The 12,880-nt window shown below is 44.0% G+C and overlaps 1 long non-coding RNA gene across 1 annotated transcript in view; it reads right to left on the reverse strand.

Moving 5' to 3' along the window:
- The window catches only part of LOC139801711 (uncharacterized), a 131,684-nt gene that overhangs the window by 42,135 nt on the left and 76,669 nt on the right, over positions 1-12,880 (reverse strand). The gene's annotated exons all lie outside the window — the stretch shown is intronic.

Genomic DNA, 12,880 nt, shown 5'->3' on the forward strand with positions numbered 1-12,880 from the left:
GCACACCCAGAGAACACTGGTGCAGAGGGGCTGCTGCAGCCTGGGGTAAATGCTTCCATCTAGGGTAGGAAGAAACAACCCCAGCCCACACTTTGGAGGTTCAACTGGTGACATCCCCAGGGCTGCAAGCTGCCCTGCCACACAGCTCTGCAAGTCACAACCCCCAGCCAGGAACAGATGAGGGATATGTTACCCTTTTGCTTTAAAGTAAACACATTGTCACTTCCTGGTGTCAGCAGACAGAGCAGGTTTTGTTGGGGTGCTTCTTAAGGCATCTGTGCTGTGCCAGGCAACTGCTGAAATCACAGGGGCTTAAAATGAAGCAGTGCTGTAAAGCAGTGCCTCAGCTCTGAGCATTCCCATGGGAGGGAAGAGAACTCCCGTAGCAGAGCAACGTCACCATCCTCAGCCTTTGCCTCTGTTGCCGTGTCACCAGAGCAGAAGAATTACCTAATTTCCTCTGAATTTGATGAGGAGCACACCAAGCCAGGCAGACAGGCCCTGGGCAGGGCTGGCTGCAGCCACCCTGCTAACTGCTCCACACAGGACACCGGGCAGGGTGGTGGGGAGGCTCTGGTCACAAACGTCCCCTTGGCCTTCACCCCAGCTGGATGTGCCTGCTGCACCCAGGCACAGTCCTGAGCTGGGATTTTCCAGAGGCCGAGTGCTGCCTCCTGCTCCAGCTCCTGCTCTATGTTTCCTTCTTCTGGCTGCTCAGCAGAGCTCTCCAGTGCCTCGTTTGCAGCAAACCGTCCCTCAGGGCTGGGGCTTTTCAGTGGGAGCTATGAAAACACTGCACACGAGTTCAGCTTCAATATATTACTGCAGGAAGAGGACAACTATGTACGTAGATTAAGGTCAAGAAGTTTGGGATTTCATTTCTCTGAGATTTGCAGAGTGGTTTATGTTCAAACAGCTGCCACGACACCTCTGTGGTGGCAGTCAGGAGGATATGTTTCATATTGATCATCGACAAAGACCAACATGTTGTGACCTGAGAGGAGCTCTGTTGGTGAGAGGTGAGAGGCCAGGTTCCATTTCTAGAGCTCAGCATCCAGTGTGGATGTGGTGCTGGCATGGGATGATCACATCTAACATTGTGCATTGGCCAGTGCTGGAGAAATGATGTTTACAGACTGCCACCAGCATGTTCTTCCAGTGCAACAACGAGAATTTAATTTAATAATTCTCCTTTTTTGTTTGCTTTCTGTGTGCTTCCTGACTGACATACTTAATACATATTGGCATACAAAAAGGTTGCAAACCAGACTTCCCATCCCTGTTGGTACTGCCAGGAATCCCAGCAGAACTCAGAGCTCCAGGTGTGTCAGGAACCTGGTGCAGGTCCTGGTAGCACCCTGAGGAGAGCTGGGGTGAGGTTTCACTGACAGAACCAGCACCCTGCAGCAAGGATAGGTTCTGAACTTCACAAATATGCTTCAGGAACCACATTTACATATTCCCCACCCTGGCATTAATCAGTTTTTTACTGACAGTGTCATCTAACTGGCTTGGCTCACATCATCATTTTGGCAAACTTCTGGCAGTTTTTGTAGGAAACAGAGTTGAACCCTGGTGCTGCACTCCAGGAGACTGTATCATAATCTATATGAACTGCAGGCTAAAGCCCAGCCTGATGTTCTGCTGATCAAAATACACAAGAAAGGAGGAAAATCACAGTCTGAGCATCTGCACAGCCTCGTATCTGTACCGTTACTGAACGAGGCTTAGTCTGGGAGTGAAGCCCAGGAGAGCACACAGCTGTTCCTCTGCTGCCAAAGGGGGAGCAGAAACAGAAGACACAGCAACTTTTCAAGATTGACCTAAACATATCTTGGGGAACAATTAAAGGAAGGTGCAGATGTTTAAGTGCATTGCTGAACAGCACTTCCAGTGAGCTCCTTCAATGGCAAGAGCTATTTAAGACCATTTACAAGTCCCTAAACAGCAGATTAAAATTGGTTTTGTGGAAAATGATGCCGTTAGCAGTTATTGCACTGCTACCTATCCTCCCCGAGTTGAAGTTTTGCTGCCACACATCACGTGGGATTGATGTTAGAGAAGTGGTTGCTGTGCCTTCCAAGTTCTTTCATGTCAAGGCTGAAGCTGAGAAGGCAAGCTTGAACATTCAAGGTTATGGCACACAATGAACTCTTTCTGAACTAAGTTGATCAAAAAAGGCTGGGAGAGTTATGCTCCAGCTTCAGGTATATTTTAATGGAGTCAGGACACTTAATTTCCTCTGGAACAATTTGAAAATCCCATCTTGAAGCAGTTTTCAGTTAGTTTGCTCTCCCCTGTGATTCATTCTCCTTCACATAATTGTATGAATTGAAGCTACACAAGGTCTCAGATCCTTATCTTCTTCAAGTCAATAAGAACTGTACTACCTCTCTATATAATAGTTCATTTCCTCAGTCTTCTTGAACTGTCTTTGCAAATTTACATAGGAGACTGGCTTGATAGACAGACTAGGGAAAAGACAGCAGAAAATTTAAAAAAAAAAAAAAAAAAAAAAGGCACTCCAAGTTGTGTACAAGTGCCCATGATTTCTTTCTAATTCTTCCCTGGTTTACTTTCCTGTTTTTATTTTTTTTCCTTTTCAAAATTTTCCCTTAAAGAAATTTTACCTTGATTTATTATTTTTTCCTGTTATGAACTACTGCTTATTTTTTTCCTGTAAAGGCCTAAGCTGATCTTTGGCTAGCAAGCAGAAACAAAAAGCTAAATGAAAATATCCTTATTTATATATATATATATATTTGAATACATACATATATATATACCCATACCAATAGCCCATATTGTTAATTGAATTACACTAAAAAATTCCCACCCTGAGGAAAGACATTCTAGGCAAACATTCTGAAAATAAGTCTCAGACAAAGTTTGGGTGAACAAATATTTTACATCATTCCCCACTTCTCTTCATTGCCCCAGTTTGTTTGATCAGAATATATTTTGGTTCCTGCACAGCTGCTGCAAAGTGACTCTGGTTCCCTGTAAAAGCCAGCACCTAATCCTACTTCAGAGTACCCCTGGCTAACCAAAGGCAGGCTGGAGGCACAGCTCTGTCCCTCCTCACTCATCCCAGCACCAAGACCAGAACCTCGTGGCATTGAGACAAGGAGCCCTCCTTGCCTCCTGTCCCTGCAAACCCAGCAGCTTTGCACAGCTCTCCCTTGATGCCCCTGTGTCACCCAGTAAGCAAGCAGCAGCCTAATGGCACGGGTCAAACGATCATCACAGCTAAAATACATACGTTGAGTCTTTTGCCTACAGCAAATCATAAAAAAATCTATTTAATAATTCAAATCACGTGCAAAACGAGACTACTCTGGTATTTAATATCCAGTTTTCTTATTGATACAGTGAAGTCTACATAGAAACTATCAGCATTATTTGCAGGGGCCACTGAATAAATGGCATTACAGGATTAATAATACTTCAGGTCTCCTCATCTAAAAGCTCCTATCATTCTCCAACACCGGGAAGCTAAATTGTTTCTTTGCTCTGCTTTACCTACTGTTCCGTGACCCCAGAGGCAAATATGCAAGCTTCTTGTCCTTCTGAAGCTCCCAAAAGCATGACCATCTCCTATTTTTAGAGCACTAGCTGATTGAGATCTTCAGTTCTTCTGAAACCCATCTCCATTCTTCTTTTGAAGAGAGACAGGCAAGACCTCCGAGGTCTCATTTCCTCAAAGAGAAAAGCTTCTTCATTTTCTTATCCCTTAATGTTCAGAGCAGGGAAAAATAGTTTACACATAAAATCATTAATCTTAATATTTTTCAAATAGTTCCATGTGATTGCTCTAACCTCTGCCATGAATGAAAGCAATAGCTGTCAAGAAATAAAAGGGCAAATAAATACTCAACAATCCATTCAGCAGAAGAAGCCAGGAAACCCTCCAGCCTCTCAGTCTTCAGTGACTGCATAGCTGTCCCTGATCTGCTCCACCTCCAGTGAGCTGAACAGATTCCTTATCATTCTGTTTGAAGGGCTGACTGACTGATATTGTGTTGTTAACAATCTGAAGCTCTGCTGGTGAAGAACCAGGGCTGGCAACAACAACTTCCTCTCCAGTTAGCAAGCTGAGCCTTCCAAGCAGACATCCCAGGTAGGCTCCATGGGGATGAGAGAGAGGAGACAAGGTGCTGTCAGGGAGCAAAGCTGCATCTTCTAATGAGAAACTAGTGACAGTTTGCAGGGTGAGTGAATATAGGAAAGAGTCAGTAATCCATGGAAAACTGACAGTGTTTCTGCTTAAGCATCTTGGACCATGGCCTTTATCCCTGTGGATGTGAAGTGACTGCATTCCCTGTGCTTGGAATCCCAAAGGGTTTCAGGCCCTGCCATGCTCTTCTCTCCCATCCTGCATCTCAAGCAGAAAACACGAGGTGTGTGAGAAGCTCTTGCAGAGTCTTCTTCCCTCCCTCCCTGAGGTGCCCCCAGCAGCTGGGGGATGCTGGGCAAGGGACATCTGGCTGCATGGACAACACTTCCTGAGCAAAGAGTGGGACATCTGGGAGGAGCCTTGTACCCTGACTTACACCAGCACCATATTTAACCTTATACTCATCTCACCTGTGCCAAGAGCTCTCTTTGAACCACATCACAGACCAGAACATACCAAGAAATGCAGGATTTCCCACGGCCCTTGGTAACATGTTCCCATTATTAATCATTCCAGCATTAGAACTTGTGTCTTGGTTAATAATGGTGGCTTTACCTGCAGCCACTCTGTGTGAGGTGTGAAGCTCTCCCCCAGACCAGAGATCCCTTCAGTGTCCAGTGCTGTCCCCTGTGCAGCCAGCCAGGCTCTGCACCTGCACTGCACCTTCATCTTTTTGCTAAATTAGACAGATTGAGTTCTTCAGCAGTTGTGCTTCTCCAGTGCTCACCTATCTCTTTTCTTTAATCTCTCCAGAGAAGCAGCTGGCACACAAACAAAAGGCAACACTGATTTCAGTGTTTTCTACTGAGGAATTGCCACATCCATACAGACAGAGTTTGGGGAAAAACCATCATCTTTTCATGGCAAGGTTTCTACACAAGCTCCACAGCAAACCCAGTTCCTACTGACACAGGTCAGTACCCCAGGAGGAGAATCTCCCTGCTCATCCATCCCTGAACACACAAAGAGGAGGGCACTTTGCCTGCACCATTTACCATTCCAGAACAATGTGGCTACTGATGCAACAACATCTCCTGTAGCTAAATTCTGGATGAGGAATCTGCATCTCTGAACAGTGTAATTCCCTGAAGATTCATTACATGCCCCATCTACCAGAGATAAGATCACAAAGAGAAGGCAATACAGCTCCTGGCTCCAGTCCTGCCACTGGAGGCCACGTGGCTGTGGCTAAGGTACTGAAGAGCCCTCACACCAAGGGCTTGGCACGGCACAGCAAGGGCTGGGAAGACAAATGGAACAACAAAAAAGCTGAGGAGTTGTCAAAACTGTATTTACTGAGCCTCTGATCCTGGATTGTATCACACATGAGGATTATGGGGGTCTCACAAGAGCAGACTCCAGAATAAAACTGTAATTCCTAATTCCTGTCCCCTTGCATCCACAGCCAACTACACAGCTAAAAGCCCTTCTGATGCTGCTCACGTATGAGTATCATTTAAGGTAAAACAAAACATAATGTTCTGTATGGTGTAATCCCCAGACACCCTGATATATCTGGAAAATGCCAGAGCATTTGGGACAGGCTGGTAGGACTGTGTGTTTGATGTGAGGAACTTCAGAGACAAAGGCAGCTGTGGAAAAAGAGCAGGAGGGGATGGTGACTGAAAGCAGCCAGCACGAGCTCTCAGGAGGAAGGTAAATTTCAGGAACCCATATCTAGCCCTGCATGTGCACTTGGAGTCCTCTGCAGTTTTGCTCCCCTGAGCAAAAAATACGGAAGCCAATTTGAACCTCTCATAAAGGCAGGGAATCAAACCAAGCAAAGGAGCAGAGAATATGAAGAGAAAAAATGGCAAAGGAACATATTCAGGGCAGAGGCATCCGAGTGGGGTTGTGTTAGGTACTAAGAGTAACAGTGTAAGGGAGGAAAAGATGTCATTTATTCTGGGCATCAACAGCAAACTGCAGAGCAGATTAATACATATTGATGGAATATCAGGGCCAGGACCTTCCTGTCTGTCTGCCCACACAGTACCAGGCATGAATTTCAGCCAGTGTATCAAGTGCAAATAAATGCAATTAAGGAAGTCTTGAAGAAACATTAGAAAGACAGAAAACCTGTAGTAGAAATACATGTGACAGAGGACTGCTGGTCCTTGGGGAAGCAGGCCCCAGTAAAACAGGGGTTTTTCCTGTCCTTCTGTAACAAATCTCTTTTGTAATTTGAATTTTCCAAATTTTTTTGGTGTTCAGACCTTTATTAACACAAAATCACCACGACAAGCCCGTGGTGGAATGGGCTGCACACCTGTACATGCAGAGTACCACCACATCTGCTAGGACTTTACCACCCACCAAAACGTAAATTCATGCTGCTGCCAGTCCTGCTGGGACAGCTTCTGCCCTAATCCAGCACCTCATTAGAATTAGCAACTCTGCAATTAACTTCTTGCTCATACACAATTTGTGCTGTGACAATGTACAATTTTGCTTAAATAAAGATTTCAGTGTTTGACTTGCAAGTTGTACGTGTCATGGAAACAGGGCTGGATGACTGATGAGATTCTTCCTGCTTTAATTGCAGTTCTGCACAGGAAAATGGTGTTCTCCCATGCAAAATAGCAATAAATCACACACACGTATTCCTGTCATGCGAGGGAGGAAGAAAAGTGCTCTCAGTACAATAATGCTGGTTGGACTTTGCAGATTTTTCTTCCTCTCCTCTCTGGTATGTGCCACTTACACTATGACAGAATGAAGAGAAAAATGGAGGCAGTTGGCATGCTTGGTTATTAAACAGCACTTGCAGCAATGAGAATGGCAGCAAGAGCCACCAGCTGATACACAGAAATTCATCTGCATCCATTCCTGCCCCTCCACAGACTGATTCTGCCTCTCTGTTCCCATGACTGAAACCCAAGTGAAGAGACACAGCCCTGTGTTTGCCCCATGTGAGGCACTGACACACGTGGGCTGTGCCCTGAAGAGCTGGAGAGAGAAATAATGGCACAGTCAAACAAAACTGGACACCAACACCCTCAAACCAAGGTGAATTCAAAGTTACCAATTAAAACAAAAGATTAAAAAATGAACAATACATGTACAAAAATAATAGAATAGTTTTTTAACAATATCCTTCATGTATAGTGAAGCATATAGGGAGGGAGGAAGAAATAATAATGACATCAGAGAAGCAGGGAGGACCTGACTGACTGTCCCCAGTCACTCCCAATGGCTGTAGTTTATAAGAACAATATTTGTTCCTATAACCTACAGATGTGTTTGAAATGCTGAGACCCACATTTTTGTGAGAAGCCCTGACAGAACTATTTACAGGGGCTGCACAACATTTTGCAAAGACATCCAGTGGCATTATCTACACATCTTCCATAAAATTTCTTTCCTTTTAAATCTCTCCCCAGAGGAAAAAAAAAACAACCTTTGTCACAGCCTTTTTTGTCAGCTACAAAGGTCTCTACTTTCAGCTAAATCTATGCAGCAGGAAAGTCTCCACACCCTGTGATACACTCCTGGTTGTCACCTTCAGTCCATTCTTATTTTATTTCATGTGAGTGTCCACAGTCTGGGAGCTCTGAGGCTTTGAGGGACCTGGGGCTGTTACTGTGGGTGTGCAGAGTGAGAGGAGAGCAGGACTTCACTCAAGTTTATGGTATACACACTGCAGGACCCAGTAATAGAAATGATACACCATGTGTATTTTTTATATATTACATATATAGCTTAGCACAATATGCACCCACTGTTTCTAGCTCTCTATACTCACACTGCACACAGTAAATAGTGCCACAAATACAGAATCAGGGAATTACTGGAGTTTCATTCAATCAACAGCTTGGGCAAAGGCAGAGCAGTCACCAGAGGAGAGGCACATACCAGGAGACAGGCAGCTGTAACACTGTCTTCAAATACATGTACATGGCACTGAACTGTCACACACACAAAAAGATCATATTGGTGTTTCAATACAACCTTTCTATGCAATATTTTTATCAGATTTTCTGTTAAGTAACATCTAAAAATCACAAAAAGACCTTAACATCATATAGCAAGTTGGCATGTTTAACAAAGCACTGGAATGTAGGAGCACCACTAAGCTTCAGTGTCCTAGGTACAAAGTGATTTTTTATGAAAAAAGTATCCATTATAATTACACAGGAAAATAGGGAACCAAAATGAGACACCCAATAGACAGGATCTGACTGAACTGAAAATCACATCATCAATTAACACCTCCCAGAGACAAATGACCAGTAAAGCCCCAGCTGAAGGGAGTTACAAAGTTTCATTTACCACTTACAAGAGATTGAATTACACCATAAATTATAAGAAAAAAAAATCATCCCCATAAATTGTAAGGAAAAATAGACCTAGAGATCAATAAAAATTGTACAAAAATTCCTGCTGAATCCCAGTGTTAGGAATGCCAGACTTACAGGAAGTGGAGCTGCACAGGTCTGGAAACAGAGAGATTTTCCAGTTCACAGCCAGTACCTTTGGATCACCACAGATTTTCATGGAAAATTGCACAGACAGATTTGCAACCTGGTGGGTTTCTTGGATGTGTAGAAATCAGGACAATAACTCAACCTGTTGCCAGGCACAAGCACCACGGTGCCTGGCTACTAAAATAACAGGAGTAATTCAAGGGCACCCTGTGCCTAATGAGCCCGAGTTGTGATTTGCAGAGCTGTCTGCTATCTCAGCCTCAGTCCTGCACAAATCAGCCCTTGCCATTTCCAAGAAAATGTCATTTTAGAGATAGAGAAAAAATATTCACTTGAAGCTAGCTTAATGCCAGCAAAGCAGTGGCTGCTTCTGAGAGCATTTGTCCCCAGATCTGCAAACAAAGCAATTGTAGGGAAGGTGTTGGAGCAGATCTCCTCAGCTCTCCCTTCCACACCATCCCTGTCATCTTCTTAACTTTCAGTGCTCGTTGACAAAAGAAAACTCACAGTGCTTCTAGCTGCTAAAAATATTAAAACTATGAGAAAGTGAATTAAAACTGTGCCAGGTGGCAAATAACTCTTAATTCAGTAGCTGCAATGGGAAAGGAGACAAGAGGAGACAAGGCTAAACTTAGCACAGGTGGGAGAAAGGAGGTGACTGTCCTGATGCAGCCCAGTGACAAAGCCAGGATCTGCAGTGCTGTCCCTGCACCCGGGGACAGTGGGTCTGGCAGCAGCTGAGGCCCCAGCTCACCCTTGAGCCACTCCAGAGCTCAACTTTTGAGTTTGTTTCTTTTAAAATAATAATAATAAAAATTTTTATACATATATATATATATACATTTAGATATATACATATATATATATTTGGTGCCATGCACTGCTCCTGTTCAGAATACAAAGAATAAGCTGTCACAGCTGTCACAGCTGCAAATGCCCCAAATTATTACACAACAAGAAGTACATTTAAATTTATACCCAATTTATCTGGAAGCCTCTGACAAATGTCTATCAGCTCCCACAGGAGGTGGACAGGACCCAGCTCTAATGCACTTCTGCACGTTGCTTTTCTACAGTTTTGAGGCAACACAGACAGAAACAATCATTATCTTTTCAACAAATACAAAACAATAAAATAATACCTAAGTGGTTCCAGTCCATCAGATTATCCATCCCCTGGCACCTGCTCCTCAGGGGAGGTCTCAGTGAAAAAACTGCTGCTGTCATTAGAGCCATCAGCACCCTGGACCAGTCACCCTGTCAGGAACAATTCAGCATCTGCAGCACCTGCACACACTGGATGCACTTTGCAGTCTTTGTGTTTCAGATGGGAATTAATGATCCTTCTGGAGCTGAGGGACAAGCCATGCTGACCTGTGAAACCCCCAGGTTAGAGTGCCCACGACAGGAATCACTTGAAAAAAAAAAAAAAGGATAAAAAAAAGAAAAAAGCGTAATTAAGGCTTCATAATGAAACAAGAAGCTCTTGTCCTCCTGTTGGATCCTGGCTTCAGCCTACAGGGTATCACAAAGCAGAAGCTCTTGACTTCTTTGTTGTTTGTTTGTGTGTTTCAGGTGATTGCACAGTAACATTGTAATAAACTATTTGAGTTGCTATTTTCCTGACAGGGTACCACGCGAACCAGCACAACTGCTGCTGGGAATTGGTTCCAGCATGAACAAAGCCACTTGTGTTTACTGCAGTCATCCAGATGCTGAGCAATTCTGTGATTCTGGAGAAGCAGAACTGGAAGGCAGCATTTCCCTGCTCTGAATGGATGTGTTTTCAAACTAAATATGAGTTCCCATAAGTTTTCAGAGTTATCAAAACTACAGAATTAAAAAAAAAGCTAAAGGTGTTAGGCATCAATTAGAAAAAACCAGAGTTGCTGCACACACAGCAACATGGAGGAGGAGGAAGGTTAGGGAGGGAACGAAAGCAACCCTTGCTGTACAAATTCAGGGGGGTGGATTTATACCTTTATCTTCTTTTCCTGAACTACAGTGGCACTTGGGTCAGCCAGACAGGTTATTATTACTGCTCCACACAAGCTGAGATAAAAGCTTTCATCTCCTCCATAAAGAACAAGGGTACACTCGAGGACAAAGCAGCCCAGGACAAGCATTAGAACCTCAGGGCTCCCTAGGTGCAATGTCTATTTCCTGTGCAAACAGCAGCTTTGTTTGGTGACAGAAGAACCGACCCACAGAGCTGCAGGAGGTGGTGCTGGAGGAAGGAGGGAGCCAGCCCCCAGCTGCCCCTGGTTGGGAGCAGAACCCCAGGTGACAGACACAGTGCCACCAAGCTGAGGCACTTCAGAGCCCTTCACAACCCCCAGGCTGCTGATACCCAGACCTCATCCTGCCCAGGGATTCCACACAGCTGCCTCCAAACCTGGGAGAGCTCTGAATAAGAGCAACATTTCCTTTCCCCCTATAGATCCAATGCATCTACAAACTGGTGCCCACTTGAAGCTCTTGTAATGCCCAAGGACCCATGGGTGTGCTGATAGATGCTCAGCACCCTACAGCTCCTCCAGCAGCACCCAGCCCTGGTTTGGGGAGTCCAGAGGGTGTGCTGCAACCTCTCAATGCTGAAAAAACCTCTCCCATCTTTCCCGTGGTTTATAGGAGTCCCAGCCCGTGTTCTGCTGCCCAGGAGAGACAGGAGGGCTGAGGTTTCCAGACTCTGGTGGAGAAGACAAGAACTTGGGTCTGGAGGCAAGAGTCACTGTAGTTAGGGGGGGCTTGGGCTTTGGGGGTTTTTTGAGTGCAAAGGAAGAAAAGCTGCAAGTGAAATAAAGTGCAATTTACAGCTCTTCCACTGAGGACACCACAGTAAAATCCTGCTGCTCCCTGCTGTCAAGCTGACACATTTTCAATCTCCCCTGAATGGCTTCTGAACATCTAAATGAAACTTTGTATTGAATATAAATGGGCAGCAGTGCTTGCTTAGCTCTAACATGTGTTTTTATTTAATCTTGGGGGTTGGTATGAGAAAAATGTTTCCCAGACAATAGGAAGGGACAAGGTGACATCCTGCAAAGTGAGGTTCTGCCAAACTGTCTCCAGACTTCCAAGGATTCAAATTACTAATTAGCTTCACAGGAAACTGGGACAGGAGATGTGCAAGAAGATGGCACAGACCTTAGCCATTTCTCCTAAATAAGCAGGTAAGAGCAGGAAACTTACTGATGCTCAGAAAAAAACACAGGAGGGCAGAAAGAACAAAATTAGAGGCACCATCACCAAGGCGATTTTTTAATTTTTCTCCAACTCAATACAGTGCAGCTTACATTGCAAGCTGGGCTTAATGTAAAATATCTACTGTGTTCAGCACCACCAAGTAAATATTGCTTTTGGTGTCCACACAATTGCATTTCCTAATTTTGAGCTTTTTATCTTTAGCAACCCCATGTTATATTCTCTTTTTCACAGTTAATAGTACTTGATGCTGCCTGGTTGAGCAGTCACTAAGAACCCAAATCTCTCATGGTATTTCCACTGCAATAACAGCCTGAACTGAACAGGACAATCTTTGTACAATCTTGCTTTGAAAAAAAAAAAAAAAAAAGTGACTGCAAAATGACATTGGTTTCTGCTGTGTAGTTAAAACCAGTGTATAGTGCACATCTGTTACAATGCAGCTGACTGAATGAGAATACCATGCCAAGGGAATTGCTTTCCCTTCAGGCATTAATTATCAGTGCATCTCAACTGTTCTCCTCCACTCTTTACATTCTCTGACATTTCATATCTTCCCTTGATTGGGAGCAACCATTCTATAAAAAGATTATTTTGGCAGTAATTGGGAATAAAACTGACGAGCGTGGACTGTCATCATTTGGAAAATTTAGCCTCCAAGTGCCTAACTACAGTTTTTGGATGCCTGACATACTCCCTTGCTGCCCTAAAAAGTTATTTTGCATGTAATGAGTCTTTGTAGGGCTAAGGCATATAAAAAAAAAAAAATTAAAAAGCCTTGTAACAGAGAGCAACACACTACAGAAGTAAGAAAGACTGGGTCATGTGTGAGGGAAACACTTTCACCCAGGAAAAGAAATATCTTTTTGTGAGAATCTTACATATTCAATTCATTTAAATGATAACCAAAGCAGGCAAGAGTTATTTTAAAGACCACGTGAGTATTTGCGTCACAGCACGAAGCTCAGTGCTTTAATTAACCTGCAACAGGAGGGAAATCTTCCCATGCCTCACCTGTTGTGCAGGGAAAACAAAGGTTTTACCTTCCATAACCTATGAAAAATAGCTGCAA

This window comes from Heliangelus exortis, chromosome 12, assembly GCF_036169615.1.
Source record: "Heliangelus exortis chromosome 12, bHelExo1.hap1, whole genome shotgun sequence".
Lineage (NCBI taxonomy): Eukaryota > Metazoa > Chordata > Aves > Apodiformes > Trochilidae > Heliangelus > Heliangelus exortis.